The sequence below is a fragment of the Ipomoea nil genome, unplaced genomic scaffold, assembly GCF_001879475.1.
Source record: "Ipomoea nil cultivar Tokyo-kokei standard unplaced genomic scaffold, Asagao_1.1 scaffold2782, whole genome shotgun sequence".
Taxonomy (NCBI): domain Eukaryota; kingdom Viridiplantae; phylum Streptophyta; class Magnoliopsida; order Solanales; family Convolvulaceae; genus Ipomoea; species Ipomoea nil.
Genome location: NW_017619210.1, coordinates 654911 through 675855, shown reverse-complemented (window position 1 = coordinate 675855; position 20945 = coordinate 654911). Strand labels below are relative to the sequence as shown.

Here is a 20945-nt window from a genome sequence, read left to right as displayed (position 1 = left end):
TGATGGTTTTTTGTTTTAGACCATGAAAGAACTTGAAGGTTGTTATCTTCATGGAAAGATGGGGAGCACATTTACTCTAATCAATCGTGAAGATTGGGTATTAAATGACTAACAGTTGTATTATGCGAGAATGCCTTATCTTAAAACGACACTTTGAAGTAGTGTCCTTTAATTATGTACCTAGATCAGTGAACAATTTGGCTCATGCCTTGGCTCGAGCTATGCGTTCTCAAACTGGTCCCGGATGTTGGTTATCTTCAATTACCTATTGTATTGAGCATCTGCTTTAATAAAAGTCATCGTTTTGGTTTTCAAAAAAATTGCCACTTGTTTGCAATATGAGATCTTATCGATGTGGAATATATTCTTTAAAATATATATGCAATTTGTATTTGTAAATTCCCAATTGTATTGAGCATCTTCTTTAATAAAAAAAAAAAAAAATCGAAACCATCACACTATAAGGGGATGTTTGGTTCATGGAAAATATTTTTCTTCAAGTGGATGAAAATGTTGTTTTCTTGTGTTTGGTTCATGGTATTCATTTTCCATGGAAAATGTATTCTTTACCCGTGTTTACTTTTATTAATTTGTAAGGGCATATAGGTGTTTATACTCGTTATTCCTTACAATTCCAAATCTAACCAAACAAAAGAATTAGTATACCATACTCCATAGATACCAAACGAGCACTAAGTTCATTTTTTAGCATAGGTAAATATGGTCCCGACGGGGCTCAAACCCGCGACCTTCGGCTCATAAGACTAACGCTCTAACCGACTGATCTACGAGACCATTCCATTAGAAATGATGGTTTTTTGTTTTAGACCATGTAAGAACTTGAAGGTTGTTATCTTCATGGAAAGATGGGGAACACATTTACTCTAATCAATCGTGAAGATTGGGTCTTAAATGACTAAAAGTTGTATTTTGCGAGAATGCCTTATCTTAAAAAGACACTTTGAAATAGTGTCCTTTAATTATGTACCTCGATCAGTGAACAATTTGGCTCATACCTTGGCTCGAGCTATGCGTTCTCATACTGGTCCCGGATGTTGGTTATCTTCAATTCCCTATTGTATTGAGAATCTTCTTTAATAAAAGTCATCGTTTTGGTTTTCAAAAAAATTGCCACTAATTCTATATTTGCAATATGAGATCTTATCGATGTGGAATATATGCTTTAATATATATATATGCCATTTGTATTTGTAAATACCCAATTGTATTGAGCATCTTCTTCAATAAAAAAAAAAAATCGTAACCATCACACTATAAGGGGATGTTTGGTTCATGGAAAATATTTTCCTTAAAGTGGATGAAAATGTTGTAATCTTGTGTTTGGTTCATGCAATATGAATTCTTTAACCTTGTTTACTTTTATTAATTTGTAAGGGCATATAGGTCTTTATACTCGTTATTCCTTACAATTCCAAATCTAACCTAACAATAGAATTAGTGTACGATATTCGATAGATACCAAACGAGCACTAAGTTCATTTTTTAGCATAAGTAGATATGGTCCCGACGGGGCTCGAACCCGCGACCTTCAGCTCATAAGACCAACGCTCTAACCAACTGAGCTACGGGACCATTCCAATTCAAATGATGGTTTTTTGTTTTAGACCATGAAAGAACTTGAAGGTTGTTATCTTCATGGAAAGATGGGGAGCACATTTACTCTAATCAATCGTGAAGATTGGGTATTAAATGACTAACAGTTGTATTATGCGAGAATGCCTTATCTTAAAACGACACTTTGAAGTAGTGTCCTTTAATTATGTACCTAGATCAGTGAACAATTTGGCTCATGCCTTGGCTCGAGCTATGCGTTCTCAAACTGGTCCCGGATGTTGGTTATCTTCAATTACCTATTGTATTGAGAATCTTCTTTAATAAAAGTCATCGTTTTGGTTTTCAAAAAAATTGCCACTTGTTTGCAATATGAGATCTTATCGATGTGGAATATATTCTTTAAAATATATATGCAATTTGTATTTGTAAATTCCCAATTGTATTGAGCATCTTCTTTAATAAAAAAAAAAAAAAAAAATCGAAACCATCACACTATAAGGGGATGTTTGGTTCATGGAAAATATTTTTCTTAAAGTGGATGAAAATGTTGTTTTCTTGTGTTTGGTTCATGGTATTCATTTTCCATGGAAAATGAATTCTTTACCCTTGTTTACTTTTATTAATTTGTAAGGGCATATAGGTGTTTATACTCGTTATTCCTTACAATTCCAAATCTAACCAAACAAAAGAATTAGTATACCATACTCCATAGATACCAAACGAGCACTAAGTTCATTTTTTAGCATAGGTAAATATGGTCCCGACGGGGCTCAAACCCGCTTCCTTCGGCTCTTAAGACCAACGCTCTAACCGACTGATCTACGGGACCATTCCATTAGAAATGATGGTTTTTTGTTTTAGACCATGTAAGAACTTGAAGGTTGTTATCTTCATGGAAAGATGGGGAACACATTTACTCTAATCAATCGTGAAGATTGGGTCTTAAATGACTAAAAGTTGTATTTTGCGAGAATGCCTTATCTTAAAAAGACACTTTGAAATAGTGTCCTTTAATTATGTACCTCGATCAGTGAACAATTTGGCTCATACCTTGGCTCGAGCTATGCGTTCTCATACTGGTCCCGGATGTTGGTTATCTTCAATTCCCTATTGTATTGAGAATCTTCTTTAATAAAAGTCATCGTTTTGGTTTTCAAAAAAATTGCCACTAATTCTATATTTGCAATATGAGATCTTATCGATGTGGAATATATGCTTTAATATATATATATGCCATTTGTATTTGTAAATACCCAATTGTATTGAGCATCTTCTTCAATAAAAAAAAAAAAATCGTAACCATCACACTATAAGGGGATGTTTGGTTCATGGAAAATATTTTCCTTAAAGTGGATGAAAATGTTGTAATCTTGTGTTTGGTTCATGCAATATGAATTCTTTAACCTTTTTTACTTTTATTAATTTGTAGGGGCATATAGATCTTTATACTCGTTATTCCTTACAATTCCAAATCTAACCTAACAATAGAATTAGTGTACGATATTCGATAGATACCAAACGAGCACTAAGTTCATTTTTTAGCATAAGTAGATATGGTCCCGGCGGGGCTCGAACCCGCGACCTTCGGCTCATAAGACCAACGCTCTAACCAACTGAGCTACGGGACCATTCCAATTCAAATGATGGTTTTTTGTTTTAGACCATGAAAGAACTTGAAGGTTGTTATCTTCATGGAAAGATGGGGAGCACATTTACTCTAATCAATCGTGAAGATTGGGTATTAAATGACTAACAGTTGTATTATGCGAGAATGCCTTATCTTAAAACGACACTTTGAAGTAGTGTCCTTTAATTATGTACCTAGATCGGTGAACAATTTGGCTCATGCCTTGGCTCGAGCTATGCGTTCTCAAACTGGTCCCGGATGTTGGTTATCTTCAATTACCTATTGTATTGAGCATCTGCTTTAATAAAAGTCATCGTTTTGGTTTTCAAAAAAATTGCCACTTGTTTGCAATATGAGATCTTATCGATGTGGAATATATTCTTTAAAATATATATGCAATTTGTATTTGTAAATTCCCAATTGTATTGAGCATCTTCTTTAATAAAAAAAAAAAAAAATCGAAACCATCACACTATAAGGGGATGTTTGGTTCATGGAAAATATTTTTCTTAAAGTGGATGAAAATGTTGTTTTCTTGTGTTTGGTTCATGGTATTCATTTTCCATGGAAAATGAATTCTTTACCCTTGTTTACTTTTATTAATTTGTAAGGGCATAAAGGTGTTTATACTCGTTATTCCTTACAATTCCAAATCTAACCAAACAAAAGAATTAGTATACCATACTCCATAGATACCAAACGAGCACTAAGTTCCTTTTTTAGCATAGGTAAATATGGTCCCGACGGGGCTCAAACCCGCGACCTTCGGCTCATAAGACTAACGCTCTAACCGACTGATCTACGGGACCATTCCATTAGAAATGATGGTTTTTTGTTTTAGACCATGTAAGAACTTGAAGGTTGTTATCTTCATGGAAAGATGGGGAACACATTTACTCTAATCAATCGTGAAGATTGGGTCTTAAATGACTAAAAGTTGTATTTTGCGAGAATGCCTTATCTTAAAAAGACACTTTGAAATAGTGTCCTTTAATTATGTACCTCGATCAGTGAACAATTTGGCTCATACCTTGGCTCGAGCTATGCGTTCTCATACTGGTCCCGGATGTTGGTTATCTTCAATTCCCTATTGTATTGAGAATCTTCTTTAATAAAAGTCATCGTTTTGGTTTTCAAAAAAATTGCCACTAATTCTATATTTGCAATATGAGATCTTATCGATGTGGAATATATGCTTTAATATATATATATGCCATTTGTATTTGTAAATACCCAATTGTATTGAGCATCTTCTTCAATAAAAAAAAAAAAATCGTAACCATCACACTATAAGGGGATGTTTGGTTCATGGAAAATATTTTCCTTAAAGTGGATGAAAATGTTGTAATCTTGTGTTTGGTTCATGCAATATGAATTCTTTAACCTTTTTTACTTTTATTAATTTGTAGGGGCATATAGATCTTTATACTCGTTATTCCTTACAATTCCAAATCTAACCTAACAATAGAATTAGTGTACGATATTCGATAGATACCAAACGAGCACTAAGTTCATTTTTTAGCATAAGTAGATATGGTCCCGGCGGGGCTCGAACCCGCGACCTTCGGCTCATAAGACCAACGCTCTAACCAACTGAGCTACGGGACCATTCCAATTCAAATGATGGTTTTTTGTTTTAGACCATGAAAGAACTTGAAGGTTGTTATCTTCATGGAAAGATGGGGAGCACATTTACTCTAATCAATCGTGAAGATTGGGTATTAAATGACTAACAGTTGTATTATGCGAGAATGCCTTATCTTAAAACGACACTTTGAAGTAGTGTCCTTTAATTATGTACCTAGATCAGTGAACAATTTGGCTCATGCCTTGGCTCGAGCTATGCGTTCTCAAACTGGTCCCGGATGTTGGTTATCTTCAATTACCTATTGTATTGAGAATCTTCTTTAATAAAAGTCATCGTTTTGGTTTTCAAAAAAATTGCCACTTGTTTGCAATATGAGATCTTATCGATGTGGAATATATTCTTTAAAATATATATGCAATTTGTATTTGTAAATTCCCAATTGTATTGAGCATCTTCTTTAATAAAAAAAAAAAAAAAAATCGAAACCATCACACTATAAGGGGATGTTTGGTTCATGGAAAATATTTTTCATAAAGTGGATGAAAATGTTGTTTTCTTGTGTTTGGTTCATGGTATTCATTTTCCATGGAAAATGAATTCTTTACCCTTGTTTACTTTTATTAATTTGTAAGGGCATAAAGGTGTTTATACTCGTTATTCCTTACAATTCCAAATCTAACCAAACAAAAGAATTAGTATACCATACTCCATAGATACCAAACGAGCACTAAGTTCATTTTTTAGCATAGGTAAATATGGTCCCGACGGGGCTCAAACCCGCTTCCTTCGGCTCTTAAGACCAACGCTCTAACCGACTGATCTACGGGACCATTCCATTAGAAATGATGGTTTTTTGTTTTAGACCATGTAAGAACTTGAAGGTTGTTATCTTCATGGAAAGATGGGGAACACATTTACTCTAATCAATCGTGAAGATTGGGTCTTAAATGACTAAAAGTTGTATTTTGCGAGAATGCCTTATCTTAAAAAGACACTTTGAAATAGTGTCCTTTAATTATGTACCTCGATCAGTGAACAATTTGGCTCATACCTTGGCTCGAGCTATGCGTTCTCATACTGGTCCCGGATGTTGGTTATCTTCAATTCCCTATTGTATTGAGAATCTTCTTTAATAAAAGTCATCGTTTTGGTTTTCAAAAAAATTGCCACTAATTCTATATTTGCAATATGAGATCTTATCGATGTGGAATATATGCTTTAATATATATATATGCCATTTGTATTTGTAAATACCCAATTGTATTGAGCATCTACTTCAATAAAAAAAAAAAATCGTAACCATCACACTATAAGGGGATGTTTGGTTCATGGAAAATATTTTCCTTAAAGTGGATGAAAAAGTTGTTTTCTTGTGTTTGGTTCATGGAATATGAATTCTTTACCCTTGTTTACTTTTATTAATTTGTAAGGGTATATAGGTCTTTATACTCGTTATTCCTTACAATTCCAAATCTAACCAAACAATAAAATTAGTATACGATACTCCATAGATACCAAACGAGCACTAAGTTCATTTTTTAGCATAGGTGAATATGGTCTCGGCGGGGCTCGAACCCGCGACCTTCGGCTCATAAGACCAATGCTCTAACCAATTGAGCTACGGGACCATTCCATTTGAAATGATGGTTTTTTGTTTTAGACCATGTAAGAACTTGAAGGTTGTTATCTTCATGGAAAGATGGGGAGCATATTTACTCTAATCAATCGTGAAGATTGGGTCTTAAATGACTAACAGTTGTATTATGCGAGAGTGCCTTATCTTAAAATGACACTTTGAAGTAGTGTCCTTTAATTATGTACCTAGATCAGTGAACAATTTGGCTCATGCCTTGGCTCGAGCTATGCGTTCTCAAACTGGTCCCGGATGTTGGTTATCTTCAATTCCCTATTGTATTGAGAATCTTCTTTAATAAAAGTCATCGTTTTGGTTTTCAAAAAAATTGCCACTAATTGTATATTTGCAATATGAGATCTTATCGATGTGGAATATATGCTTTAATTTATATATGCAATTTGTATTTGTAAATTCCCAAATGTATTGAACATCTTCTTTAATAAAAAAAAAAATCGTAACCATCACACTATAAGGGGATGTTTTGTTCATGTAAAATATTTTCCTTAAAGTGGATGAAAATGTTGTTTTCTTGTGTTTGGTTCATGGAATATGGAATTCTTTAACGTTGTTTAGTTTTATTAATTTGTGGGGGCGTATAGATCTTTATACTCGTTATTCCTTACAATTCTAAATCTAACCAAACAATAGAATTAGTATACGATACTCCATAGATACCAAACGAGCACTAAGTTAATTTTTTAGCATAGGTGAATATGGTCCCGGCGGGGCTTGAACCCGCAACCTTTGGCTCATAAGACCAACGCTCTGACCAACTGAGTTACGGGACCATTCCATTTGAAATGATTGTTTTTTGTTTTAGACCATGTAAGAACTTGAAGGTTGTTATCTTCATGGAAAGATGGGAAGCACATTTACTCTAATCAATCGTGAAGATTGGGTCTTAAATGACTAACAGTTGTATTATGCGAGAATGCCTTATCTTAAAACGACACTTTGAAGTAGTGTCCTTTAATTATTCACCTAGATGAGTGAACAATTTGGCTCATGCCTTGGCTCGAGCTATGCGTTCTCAAACTGGTCCCGGATGTTGGTTATCTTCAATTCCCTATTGTATTGAGCATCTTCTTTAATAAAAGTCATCGTTTTGGTTTTCAAAAAAATTGCCACTTATTTGGAATATGAGATCTTATCGATGTGGAATATATGCTTTAAAATATATATGCAATTTGTATTTGTAAATTTTCCAATTGTATTGAGCATCTTCTACAATAAAAAAAAAAAAATTGTAACCATCACCCAATAAGGGGATGTTTGGTTCATGGAAAATATTTTCCTTAAAGTGGGATGAAAATGTTGTTTTCTTTTGTTTGGTTCATGGAATTCATTTTCCATGGAAAATGACTTCTTTACCCTTGTTTACTTTTATTAATTTGTAAGGGCATATAGGTGTTTATACTCGTTATTCCTAACAATTCCAAATCTAACCAAACAAAGGAATTAGTATACCATACTCCATAGATACCAAACGAGCACTAAGTTCATTCTTTAGCATAGGTGAATATGGTCCCGGCGGGGCTCGAACCCACGACCTTTGGCTCATAAGACCAACACTCTAACCAACTGAGATACGGGACCATTCTATTTAAAATGATGGTTTTTTGTTTTAGACCATGTAAGAACTTGAAGGTTGTTATCTTCATGGAAAGATGGGGAGCACATTTACTCTAATCAATCGTGAAGATTGGGTCTTAAATGACTAACAGTTGTATTATGCGAGAGTGCCTTATCTTAAAACTAAACTTTGAAGTAGTGTCCTTTAATTATGTACCTAGATCAGTGAACAATTTGGCTCACGCCTTGGCTCAAGCAATGCGTTCTCAAACAGGTCCCAATGTTGGTTATCTTCAATTCCCTATTGTATTGAGAATCTTCTTTAATAAAAGTCATCGTTTTGGTTTTCAAAAAAATTGCCACTAATTGTATATTTGCAATATGAGATCTTATCGATGTGGAATATATGCTTTAATTTATATATGCAATTTGTATTTGTAAATTCCCAATTGTATTGATCACCTTCTTTAATAAAAAAATAAAATCGTAACCATCACACTATAAGGGGATGTTTGGTTCATGTATAATATTTTCCTTAAAGTGGATGAAAATGTTGTAATCTTGTGTTTGGTTCATGCAATATGAATTCTTTAACCTTGTTTACTTTTATTAATTTGTAGGGGCATATAGATCTTTATACTCGTTATTCCTTACAATTCCAAATCTAACCTAACAATAGAATTAGTGTACGATACTTGATAGATACCAAACGAGCACTAAGTTCATTTTTTAGCATAAGTAGATATGGTCCCGGCGGGGCTCGAACCCGCGACCTTTGGCTCATAAGACCAACGCTCTAACCAACTGAGCTACGGGACCATTCCAATTGAAATGATGGTTTTATGTTTTAGACCATGAAAGAACTTGAAGGTTGTTATCTTCATGGAAAGATGGGGAGCACATTTACTCTAATCAATCGTGAAGATTGGGTATTAAATGACTAACAGTTGTATTATGCGAGAATGCCTTATCTTAAAACGACACTTTGAAGTAGTGTCCTTTAATTATGTACCTAGATCAGTGAACAATTTGGCTCATGCCTTGGCTCGAGCTATGCGTTCTCAAACTGGTCCCGGATGTTGGTTATCTTCAATTACCTATTGTATTGAGCATCTTCTTTAATAAAAGTCATCGTTTTGGTTTTCAAAAAAATTGCCACTTGTTTGCAATATGAGATCTTATCGATGTGGAATATATTCTTTAAAATATATATGCAATTTGTATTTGTAAATTCCCAATTGTATTGAGCATCTTCTTTAATAAAAAAAAAAAAAAATCGAAACCATCACACTATAAGAGGATGTTTGGTTCATGGAAAATATTTTTCTTAAAGTGGATGAAAATGTTGTTTTCTTGTGTTTGGTTCATGGTATTCATTTTCCATGGAAAATGAATTCTTTCCCCTTGTTTACTTTTATTAATTTGTAAGGGCATATAGGTGTTTATACTCGTTATTCCTTACAATTCCAAATCTAACCAAACAAAAGAATTAGTATACCATACTCCATAGATACCAAACGAGCACTAAGTTCATTTTTTAGCATAGGTAAATATGGTCCCGACGGGCTCAAACCCGCTTCCTTCGGCTCTTAAGACCAACGCTCTAACCGACTGATCTACGGGACCATTCCATTTAAAATGATGGTTTTTTGTTTTAGAGCATGTAAGAACTTGAAGGTTGTTATCTTCATGGAAAGATGGGGAACACATTTACTCTAATCAATCGTGAAGATTGGGTCTTAAATGACTAAAAGTTGTATTATGCGAGAGTGCCTTATCTTAAAACTAAACTTTGAAGTAGTGTCCTTTAATTATGTACCTAGATCAGTGAACAATTTGGCTCACGCCTTGGCTCGAGCAATGCGTTCTCAAACAGGTCCCAATGTTGGTTATCTTCAATTCCCTATTGTATTGAGAATCTTCTTTAATAAAAGTCATCGTTTTGGTTTTCAAAAAAATTGCCACTAATTGTATATTTGCAATATGAGATCTTATCGATGTGGAATATATGCTTTAATTTATATATGCAATTTGTATTTGTAAATTCCCAATTGTATTGATCACCTTCTTTAATAAAAAAATAAAATCGTAACCATCACACTATAAGGGGATGTTTGGTTCATGTATAATATTTTCCTTAAAGTGGATGAAAATGTTGTAATCTTGTGTTTGGTTCATGCAATATGAATTCTTTAACCTTGTTTACTTTTATTAATTTGTAGGGGCATATAGATCTTTATACTCGTTATTCCTTACAATTCCAAATCTAACCTAACAATAGAATTAGTGTACGATACTTGATAGATACCAAACGAGCACTAAGTTCATTTTTTAGCATAAGTAGATATGGTCCCGGCGGGGCTCGAACCCGCGACCTTTGGCTCATAAGACCAACGCTCTAACCAACTGAGCTACGGGACCATTCCAATTGAAATGATGGTTTTTTGTTTTAGACCATGAAAGAACTTGAAGGTTGTTATCTTCATGGAAAGATGGGGAGCACATTTACTCTAATCAATCTTGAAGATTGGGTATTAAATGACTAACAGTTGTATTATGCGAGAATGCCTTATCTTAAAACGACACTTTGAAGTAGTGTCCTTTAATTATGTACCTAGATCAGTGAACAATTTGGCTCATGCCTTGGCTCGAGCTATGCGTTCTCAAACTGGTCCCGGATGTTGGTTATCTTCAATTACCTATTGTATTGAGCATCTTCTTTAATAAAAGTCATCGTTTTTGTTTTCAAAAAAATTGCCACTTGTTTGCAATATGAGATCTTATCGATGTGGAATATATTCTTTAAAATATATATGCAATTTGTATTTGTAAATTCCCAATTGTATTGAGCATCTTCTTTAATAAAAAAAAAAAAAATCGAAACCATCACACTATAAAAGGATGTTTGGTTCATGGAAAATATTTTTCTTAAAGTGGATGAAAATGTTGTTTTCTTGTGTTTGGTTCATGGTATTCATTTTCCATGGAAAATGAATTCTTTCCCCTTGTTTACTTTTATTAATTTGTAAGGGCATATAGGTGTTTATACTCGTTATTCCTTACAATTCCAAATCTAACCAAACAAAAGAATTAGTATACCATACTCCATAGATACCAAACGAGCACTAAGTTCATTTTTTAGCATAGGTAAATATGGTCCCGACGGGGCTCAAACCCGCTTCCTTCGGCTCTTAAGACCAACGCTCTAACCGACTGATCTACGGGACCATTCCATTAGAAATGATGGTTTTTTGTTTTAGAGCATGTAAGAACTTGAAGGTTGTTATCTTCATGGAAAGATGGGGAACACATTTACTCTAATCAATCGTGAAGATTGGGTCTTAAATGACTAAAAGTTGTATTTTGCGAGAATGCCTTATCTTAAAAAGACACTTTGAAATAGTGTCCTTTAATTATGTACCTCGATCAGTGAACAATTTGGCTCATACCTTGGCTCGAGCTATGCGTTCTCATACTGGTCCCGGATGTTGGTTATCTTCAATTCCCTATTGTATTGAGAATCTTCTTTAATAAAAGTCATCGTTTTGGTTTTCAAAAAAATTGCCACTAATTGTATATTTGCAATATGAGATCTTATCGATGTGGAATATATGCTTTAATATATATATATGCCATTTGTATTTGTAAATACCCAATTGTATTGAGCATCTTCTTCAATAAAAAAAAAAAAATCGTAACCATCACACTATAAGGGGATGTTTGGTTCATGGAAAATATTTTCCTTAAAGTGGATGAAAAAGTTGTTTTCTTGTGTTTGGTTCATGGAATATGAATTCTTTACCCTTGTTTACTTTTATTAATTTGTAAGGGCATATAGGTCTTTATACTCGTTATTCCTTACAATTCCAAATCTAACCAAACAATAAAATTAGTATACGATATTCCATAGATACCAAACGAGCACTAAGTTCATTTTTTAGCATAGGTGAATATGGTCTCGGCGGGGCTCAAACCCGCGACCTTCAGCTCATAAGACCAATGCTCTAACCAATTGAGCTACGGGACCATTCCATTTGAAATGATGGTTTTTTGTTTTAGACCATGTAAGAACTTGAAGGTTGTTATCTTCATGGAAAGATGGGGAGCATATTTACTCTAATCAATCGTGAAGATTGGGTCTTAAATGACTAACAGTTGTATTATGCGAGAGTGCCTTATCTTAAAATGACACTTTGAAGTAGTGTCCTTTAATTATGTACCTAGATCAGTGAACAATTTGGCTCATGCCTTGGCTCGAGCTATGCGTTCTCAAACTGGTCCCGGATGTTGGTTATCTTCAATTCCCTATTGTATTGAGAATCTTCTTTAATAAAAGTCATCGTTTTGGTTTTCAAAAAAATTGCCACTAATTGTATATTTGCAATATGAGATCTTATCGATGTGGAATATATGCTTTAATTTATATATGCAATTTGTATTTGTAAATTCCCAAATGTATTGATCATCTTCTTTAATAAAAAAAAAATCGTAACCATCACACTATAAGGGGATGTTTTGTTCATGTAAAATATTTTCCTTAAAGTGGATGAAAATGTTGTTTTCTTGTGTTTGGTTCATGGAATATGGAATTCTTTAACGTTGTTTAGTTTTATTAATTTGAGGGGGCGTATAGATCTTTATACTCGTTATTCCTTACAATTCTAAATCTAACCAAACAATAGAATTAGTATACGATACTCCATAGATACCAAACGAGCACTAAGTTAATTTTTTAGCATAGGTGAATATGGTCCCGGCGGGGCTTGAACCCGCAACCTTTGGCTCATAAGACCAACGCTCTAACCAACTGAGTTACGGGACCATTCCATTTGAAATGATGGTTTTTTGTTTTAGACCATGTAAGAACTTGAAGGTTGTTATCTTCATTGAAAGTTGGGGAGCACATTTACTCTAATCAATCGTGAAGATTGGGTCTTAAATGACTAACAATTGTATTATGCGAGAGTGCCTTATCTTAAAACGACACTTTGAAGTAGTGTCCTTTAATTATTCACCTAGATGAGTGAACAATTTGGCTCATGCCTTGGCTCGAGCTATGCGTTCTCAAACTGGTCCCGGATGTTGGTTATCTTCAATTCCCTATTGTATTGAGCATCTTCTTTAATAAAAGTCATCGTTTTGGTTTTCAAAAAAATTGCCACTTATTTGGAATATGAGATCTTATCGATGTGGAATATATGCTTTAATTTATATATGCAATTTGTATTTGTAAATTCCCAATTGTATTGATCACCTTCTTTAATAAAAAAATAAAATCGTAACCATCACACTATAAGGGGATGTTTGGTTCATGTATAATATTTTCCTTAAAGTGGATGAAAATGTTGTAATCTTGTGTTTGGTTCATGCAATATGAATTCTTTACTTTTATTAATTTGTAGGGGCATATAGATCTTTATACTCGTTATTCCTTACAATTCCAAATCTAACCTAACAATAGAATTAGTGTACGATACTCAATAGATACCAAACGAGCACTAAGTTCATTTTTTAGCATAAGTAGATATGGTCCCGACGGGGCTCGAACCCGCGACCTTCGGCTCATAAGACCAACGCTCTAACCAACTGAGCTACGGGACCATTCCAATTGAAATGATGGTTTTTTGTTTTAGACCATCAAAGAACTTGAAGGTTGTTATCTTCATGGAAAGATGGGGAGCACATTTACTCTAATCAATCGTGAAGATTGGGTATTAAATGACTAACAGTTGTATTATGCGAGAATGCCTTATCTTAAAACGACACTTTGAAGTAGTGTCCTTTAATTATGTACCTAGATCAGTGAACAATTTGGCTCATGCCTTGGCTCGAGCTATGCGTTCTCAAACTGGTCCCGGTTGTTGGTTATCTTCAATTACCTATTGTATTGAGCATCTTCTTTAATAAAAGTCATCGTTTTGGTTTTCAAAAAAATTGCCACTTTTTTGCAATATGAGATCTTATCGATGTGGAATATATTCTTTAAAATATATATGCAATTTGTATTTGTAAATTCCCAATTGTATTGAGCATCTTCTTTAATAAAAAAAAAAAAAATCGAAACCATCACACTATAAGGGGATGTTTGGTTCATGGAAAATATTTTTCTTAAAGTGGACGAAAATGTTGTTTTCTTGTGTTTGGTTCATGGTATTCATTTTCCGTGGAAAATGAATTCTTTACCCTTGTTTACTTTTATTAATTTGTAAGGGCATATAGGTGTTTATACTCGTTAATCCTTACAATTCCAAATCTAACCAAACAAAAGAATTAGTATACCATACTCCATAGATACCAAACGAGCACTAAGTTCATTTATTAGCATAGGTAAATATGGTCCCGACGGGGCTCAAACCCGCGACCTCCGGCTCTTAAGACCAACGCTCTAACCGACTGATCTACGGGACCATTCCATTAGAAATGATGGTTTTTTGTTTTAGAGCATGTAAGAACTTGAAGGTTGTTATCTTCATGGAAAGATGGGGAACACATTTACTCTAATCAATCGTGAAGATTGGGTCTTAAATGACTAAAAGTTGTATTTTGCGAGAATGCCTTATCTTAAAAAGACACTTTGAAATAGTGTCCTTTAATTATGTACCTCGATCAGTGAACAATTTGGCTCATACCTTGGCTCGAGCTATGCGTTCTCATACTGGTCCCGGATGTTGGTTATCTTCAATTCCCTATTGTATTGAGAATCTTCTTTAATAAAAGTCATCGTTTTGGTTTTCAAAAAAATTGCCACTAATTCTATATTTGCAATATGAGATCTTATCGATGTGGAATATATGCTTTAATATATATATGCAATTTGTATTTGTAAATTCCCAATTGTATTGAGCATCTTCTTTAATAAAAAAAAAAATCGTAACCATCACACAATAAGGGGATGTTTGGTTCATGGAAAATATTTTCCTTAAAGTGGATGAAAATGTTGTTTTCTCTTGTGTTTGGTTCATAGAATACGAATTCTTTACCCTTGTTTACTTCTATTAATTTGTAGGGGCATATAGGTCTTTATACTCGTTATTCCTTACAATTCCAAATCTAACCAAACAATAGAATTAGTATACGATACTGCATAGATACCAAACGAGCACTAAGTTCATTTTTTAGCATAGGTGAATATGGTCTCGGCGAGGCTCGAACCCGCAACCTTCGGCTCATAAGACCAATGCTCTAACCAACTGAGCTACGGGACCATTCCATTTGAAATGATGGTTTTTTGTTTTAGACCATGTAAGAACTTGAAGGTTGTTATCTTCATGGAAAGATGGGGAGCACATTTACTCTAATCAATAGTGAAGATTGGTTCTTAAATGACTAACTTTTGTATTATGCGAGAATGCCTTATCTTAAAACGACACTTTGAAGTAGTGTCCTTTAATTATGTACCTAGATCAGTGAACAATTTGGCTCATGCCTTGGCTCGAGCTATGCGTTCTCAAACTGGTCCCGGATGTTGGTTATCTTCAATTCCCAATTGTATTGAGAATCTTCTTTAATAAAAGTCATCGTTTTGGTTTTCAAAAAAATTGCCACTAATTGTATATTTGCAATATGAGATCTTATCGATGTGGAATATATGCTTTAATATATATATGCAATTTGTATTTGTAAATTCCCAATTGTATTGAGCATCTTCTTTAATAAAAAAAAATCGCAACCATCACAATATAAGGGGATGTTTAGTTCATGGAAAATACTTTCCTTAAAGTGGATAAAAATGTTGTTTTCTTGTGTTTGGTTCATGGAATACGAATTCTTTACCGTTGTTTACTTCTATTAATTTGTAGGCGCATATAGGTCTTTATACTCGTTATTCCTTACAATTACAAATCTAACACCAAACAATAGAATTAGTATACGATACTCCATAGATACCAAACGAGCACTAAGTTCATTTTTTAGCATAGATGAATATGGTTCCGGCGGGGCTTAAACTCGCGACCTTCGGCTCATAAGACCAACGCTCTAACCAACTAAGCTACGGGACCATTCCATTTGAAATGATGGTTTTTTGTTTTAGACCATGTAAGAACTTGAAGGTTGTTATCTTCATGGAAAGATGGGGAGCACATTTACTCTAATCAATAGTGAAGATTGGGTCTTAAATGACTAACTTTTGTATTATGCGAGAGTGCCTTATCTTAAAACGACACTTTGAAGTAGTGTCCTTTAATTATGTACCTAGATCAGTGAACAATTTGGCTCATGCCTTGGCTCGAGCTATGCGTTCTCAAACTGGTCCCCTCCCAATTGTATTGAGAATCTTCTTTAAAAAAAGTCATCGTTTTGGTTTTCAAAAAAATTGCCACTAATTGTATATTTGCAATATGAGATCTTATCGATGTGGAATATATGCTTTAATATATATATGCAATTTGTATTTGTAAATTCCCAATTGTATTGAGCATCTTCTTTAATAAAAAAAAATCGCAACCATCACAATATAAGGGGATGTTTGGTTCATGGAAAATACTTTCCTTAAAGTGGATAAAAATGTTGTTTTCTTGTGTTTGGTTCATGGAATACGAATTCTTTACCGTTGTTTACTTCTATTAATTTGTAGGCGCATATAGGTCTTTATACTCGTTATTCCTTACAATTACAAATCTAACCAAACAATAGAATTAGTATACGATACTCCATAGATACCAAACGAGCACTAAGTTCATTTTTTAGCATAGGTTAATATGGTCCCGGCGGGGCTCGAACCCGCAACCTTCGGCTCATAAGACCAACGCTCTAACCAACTAAGCTACGGGACCATTCCATTTGAAATGATGGTTTTTTGTTTTAGACCATGTAAGAACATGAAGGTTGTTATCTTCATGGAAAGATGGGGAGCACATTTACTCTAATCAATAGTGAAGATTGGGTCTTAAATGACTAACAGTTGTATTATGCGAGAATGCCTTATCTTAAAACGACACTTTGAAGTAGTGTCCTTTAATTATGCACCTAGATCAGTGAACAATTTGGCTCATGCCTTGACTCGAGCTATGCGTTCTCAAACTGGTCCCGGATGTTGGTTATCTTCAATTCCCTATTGTATTGAGCATCTTCTTTAATAAAAGTCATCGTTTTGGTTTTCAAAAAAATTGCCACTTATTTGCAATATGAGATCTTATCGATGTGGAATATATGCTTTAAAATATATATGCAATTTGTATTTGTAAATTCCCAATTGTATTGAGCATCTTCTTTAATAAATAAAAAATAAAAAAACCATCACACTATAAGGGTATGTTTGGTTCATGGAAAACATTTTCCTTAAAGTGGATGAAAATGTTGTTTTCTTGTGTTTGGTTCATGGAATTGGGCATATAGGTATTTATACTCGTTATTCCTTACAATTCCAAATCTAACCAAACAATAGAATTTGTATTCCCATAGTAATTGTTCTCCACGCCTATGTGAATATGGTCCCAACAAGGCTCGAACTCGTGACCTTCAACTCACAAGACCAACGCTCTAACCAATTGAACTACGGGACCATTCCATTTGAAATGATGGTTTTTTGTTTTAGATCATGTAAGAACTTGAAGGTTGTTATCTTCATAGAAAGATAGGGAGCACATTTACTCTAATCAATCATGAAGATTGGGTCTTAAAAGACTAACAGTTGTATTATGCGAGAGTGCCTTATCTTAAAACGACACATTGAAGTAGTGTCCTTTAATTATGTACCTAGATCTGTGAACAATTTGGCTCATGCCTTGGCTCGAGCTATGTGTTCTTAAACTGGTCCCGGATGTTGGTTATCTTCAATTCTCTATTGTATTGAGCATCTTGTTTAATAAAAGTCATCGTTTTGGTTTTAAAAAGAATTGCCACTAATTGTATATTTGCACTATGAGATCTTATTGATGTGGAATATATGCTTTAAAATATATATGCAATTTGTATTTGTAAATTCCCTATTGTATTGAGCATCTTCTTTAATAAAAAAAATCGTAACCATCACACTATAAGGGGATGTTTGGTTCATGGAAAACACTTTCCTTAAAGTGGATGAAAATGTTGTTTTCTTGTGTTTGGTTCATGGAATTCATTTTCCATGGAAAATGAATTCTTTACCCTTGTTTACTTTTATTAATTTGTAGGGGCATATAGGTCTTTATACTCGTTATTCCTTACAATTCCAAATCTAACCAAACAATAGAATTAGTATACCATACTCCATAGATACCAAACGAGCACTAAGTTCATTTTTTAGCATAGGTGAAAAATACTTAATAGCATGGTGATACAATTATCCAAAACTTATACCCCGAGTACACGCAATGGAACCGTAAATGGTCAAGTGAAATCCACTCGAGGAAAGAATTTGATCTATGGACAGCATCGTTGTGGTAAAGGTCGTAAAGCCAGAGGAATCATTACTGCAAGGCATAGAGGGGGAGGTCATAAGCGTCTATACCGTAAAATAGATTTTCGACGGAATGAAAAAAGACATATATGGTCGAATCGTAACCATAGAATACGACCCTAATCGAAATGCATACATTTGTCTCATACACTATGGGAATGGTGAGAAGATATATATTTTACATCCCAGGGGGGCTATAATTGGAGATAGCATTGTTTCTGGTATAGAGGTTTCTATAAAAATCGGAAATGCCCTACCTTTGACAGAAATGCCCTTAGGCACGGCTATACATAACATAGAAATCACACTTGGAAAGGGTGGACAATTAGCTAGAGCAGCGGGTGCTGTCGCGAAACTGATTGCAAAAGAGGGAAAATCAGCCACAATAAAATTACCTTCTGGGGAGGTCCGTTTGATATCCAAAAACTGCTCAGCAACAGTCGGACAAGTGGGGAATGTTGGGGTGAACCAGAAAAGTTTGGGTAGAGCCGGAGCTAAACGTTAGCTAGGTAAGCGTCTTGTAGTAAGAGGAGTAGTTATGAACCCTGTAGACCATCCCCATGGAGGTGGTGAAGGGAGAGCTCCAATTGGTAGAAAAAAAACCCACAACCCCTTGGGGTTATCCTGCACTTGGAAGAAAAAGTAGAAAAAGAAATAAATATAGTGAGAAGTTCATTCTTCGTCACCGTAGTAAGTAGTAAAGAAAATCGAATTGATTTCTTCAAAAAAATATATAGGAGTCAGCTGTGGCACGTTCACTAAACCGACAATGATTGATAAGCTTAACAGAAAAGCAGAAAAAGAAATAATAAGAACTTGGTCCCGAGGCTCCACCATTATACCGACAATGATTGGTCATACTATTGCCATCCATAATGGAAAAGAGCATCTGCCTATTTATATAACGGATCATATGGTAGGACACAAATTGGGAGAATTTGCATCTACTTTCAATTTCCGAGGACACACAAAAAGTGATAATAGATCTCACCATCGGTAATGTTAATACTAAAATACTAAAAAAAGATCTAGATGCCTATGATTCATTAGTAGGAGGCAAACTTTATGTACCAGGTGCTAAAGAAGAAAAAACTAGAAGTATACTCTTTAGGTCAACATATATCTATGTCGGCTGACAAAGCATGAAGAGTCATTGACCAAATTCATAGGCGTTCCTATGAGGAAACACTTATGATATTAGAACTAATGCCCTATCGAGCAGGTTATCCCATTTTTAAATTGGTTTATTCTGCAGCAACAAACGCTAGTTACACTATGGCTTCCAATGAAGCCAATTTAGTTATTAGTAAAGCTGAAGTGAATGAGGGGACTACCGTAAAGAAATTCAAACCTCGAGCTCGCGGACGTAGTTATCCGATAAAAAGAACCACCTGCCATATAACTATTGTACTGAAAGATATATCTTTAGACGATTCTGAATCGATAGAGCTCAATTTGTTAAAAAAACTGAGATGGAAAAAAAATTCTACAGCTATGGCATATTATGATCTCTATAATAGAGGGGGTTTATGGGACAAAAAATAAATCCACTTGGTACAACCCAAGGTCATCATTCCCTTTGGTTTTCACAACCAAAAAATTATTCTGAAAGTCTACAAGAAGATAAAAAAATAAGAAATTTTTTCAAGAATTATGTACAAAAGAATATGATAACATCCTCTGGCGTCACGGGAATTGCACGTATAGATATTCAAAAAGGAATCGATCTGATCAAAGTCATAATTTTTATGGGATTTCCAAAATTATTAATAGAAAATAGACCGCGAGCAACCGAAGAATTACAAATGACTCTACAAAAAGAATTGAATTGTGTAAACCGAAAACTTAACATTGCTATCACAAGAATTGCAAAACCTTACGGAAACCCTAAGATTCTTGCCGAATTTATAGCCGGACAATTAAAGAATAGAGTTTCATTTCTAAAAGCAATGAAAAAAGCTATTGAATTAGCTGAAAAAGCAGATACAAAAGGCATTCAAGTACAAATTGCAGGGCGCATTGACGGAAAGGAAATTGCACGTGTCGAATGGATCAGAGAAGGGAGGGTTCCCCGACAAACTATTCGAGCTAAAATTGATTATTGTTCTTATCCAGTTCGAACTATCTATGGGGTATTAGGCATAAAAATTTGGATATTTCTGGACGAGGCCTAATAAACCTTTATTACTTATTTTTCCCTTCGATACCAGTAATTGAACAAAACCAGAGAACCTCGGTCATTCTTTTTCTGGTCAATCAAAGGGAGCAATTCTAATTTCTAATACTGAATTCTATAGGGTTGAATAAAAATTCTATTGGCCATTTGATATCATTGCTATGCTTAGTGTGTGACTCGTTGATTTTTTAGGATTAGGATTAAACCAAACCCATAGTATGAACTAATAACTAGAGAAGAACTAATAACCAACTCATCAACTTCGCATTATCTGGATCTAAAGAACCAGTCACGATATGATATATAGTATAGGTCATATCTTTGTAGCAACTGCTATTTTTTTTTTCATAAACAAAAAACATTCTAAGTTGCAAAACAAAATAGAAGAGAAAA

The 20945-nt window shown here is 34.3% G+C and overlaps 20 non-coding genes across 20 annotated transcripts; all 20 read right to left on the bottom strand.

The window, feature by feature from the left end:
• Positions 1-721: 721 nt before the first annotated feature.
• On the bottom strand, positions 722-795 carry TRNAI-UAU. Its single transcript has one exon. It is a non-coding gene; the product is annotated as a tRNA-Ile (tRNA).
• Positions 796-1519: 724 nt separating this feature from the next.
• Positions 1520-1593, bottom strand: TRNAI-UAU. The gene has a single exon. It is a non-coding gene; the product is annotated as a tRNA-Ile (tRNA).
• A 737-nt stretch (positions 1594-2330) lies between these two features.
• TRNAL-UAA lies at positions 2331-2404 on the bottom strand. The gene has a single exon. It is a non-coding gene; the product is annotated as a tRNA-Leu (tRNA).
• A 725-nt stretch (positions 2405-3129) lies between these two features.
• Positions 3130-3203, bottom strand: TRNAI-UAU. The gene has a single exon. It is a non-coding gene; the product is annotated as a tRNA-Ile (tRNA).
• A 734-nt stretch (positions 3204-3937) lies between these two features.
• Positions 3938-4011, bottom strand: TRNAI-UAU. Its single transcript has one exon. It is a non-coding gene; the product is annotated as a tRNA-Ile (tRNA).
• A 725-nt stretch (positions 4012-4736) lies between these two features.
• On the bottom strand, positions 4737-4810 carry TRNAI-UAU. Its single transcript has one exon. It is a non-coding gene; the product is annotated as a tRNA-Ile (tRNA).
• Positions 4811-5546: 736 nt separating this feature from the next.
• Positions 5547-5620, bottom strand: TRNAL-UAA. The gene has a single exon. It is a non-coding gene; the product is annotated as a tRNA-Leu (tRNA).
• A 724-nt stretch (positions 5621-6344) lies between these two features.
• Positions 6345-6418, bottom strand: TRNAI-UAU. Its single transcript has one exon. It is a non-coding gene; the product is annotated as a tRNA-Ile (tRNA).
• Positions 6419-7140: 722 nt separating this feature from the next.
• Positions 7141-7214, bottom strand: TRNAI-UAU. The gene has a single exon. It is a non-coding gene; the product is annotated as a tRNA-Ile (tRNA).
• Positions 7215-7948: 734 nt separating this feature from the next.
• Positions 7949-8022, bottom strand: TRNAI-UAU. Its single transcript has one exon. It is a non-coding gene; the product is annotated as a tRNA-Ile (tRNA).
• Positions 8023-8743: 721 nt separating this feature from the next.
• On the bottom strand, positions 8744-8817 carry TRNAI-UAU. Its single transcript has one exon. It is a non-coding gene; the product is annotated as a tRNA-Ile (tRNA).
• A 1528-nt stretch (positions 8818-10345) lies between these two features.
• On the bottom strand, positions 10346-10419 carry TRNAI-UAU. Its single transcript has one exon. It is a non-coding gene; the product is annotated as a tRNA-Ile (tRNA).
• A 733-nt stretch (positions 10420-11152) lies between these two features.
• Positions 11153-11226, bottom strand: TRNAL-UAA. Its single transcript has one exon. It is a non-coding gene; the product is annotated as a tRNA-Leu (tRNA).
• Positions 11227-11951: 725 nt separating this feature from the next.
• Positions 11952-12025, bottom strand: TRNAI-UAU. The gene has a single exon. It is a non-coding gene; the product is annotated as a tRNA-Ile (tRNA).
• Positions 12026-12746: 721 nt separating this feature from the next.
• Positions 12747-12820, bottom strand: TRNAI-UAU. Its single transcript has one exon. It is a non-coding gene; the product is annotated as a tRNA-Ile (tRNA).
• Positions 12821-13525: 705 nt separating this feature from the next.
• Positions 13526-13599, bottom strand: TRNAI-UAU. Its single transcript has one exon. It is a non-coding gene; the product is annotated as a tRNA-Ile (tRNA).
• A 733-nt stretch (positions 13600-14332) lies between these two features.
• On the bottom strand, positions 14333-14406 carry TRNAL-UAA. Its single transcript has one exon. It is a non-coding gene; the product is annotated as a tRNA-Leu (tRNA).
• A 723-nt stretch (positions 14407-15129) lies between these two features.
• Positions 15130-15203, bottom strand: TRNAI-UAU. Its single transcript has one exon. It is a non-coding gene; the product is annotated as a tRNA-Ile (tRNA).
• Positions 15204-15924: 721 nt separating this feature from the next.
• On the bottom strand, positions 15925-15998 carry TRNAI-UAU. The gene has a single exon. It is a non-coding gene; the product is annotated as a tRNA-Ile (tRNA).
• A 700-nt stretch (positions 15999-16698) lies between these two features.
• TRNAI-UAU lies at positions 16699-16772 on the bottom strand. Its single transcript has one exon. It is a non-coding gene; the product is annotated as a tRNA-Ile (tRNA).
• Between the last annotated feature and the right edge of the window lie 4173 nt (positions 16773-20945).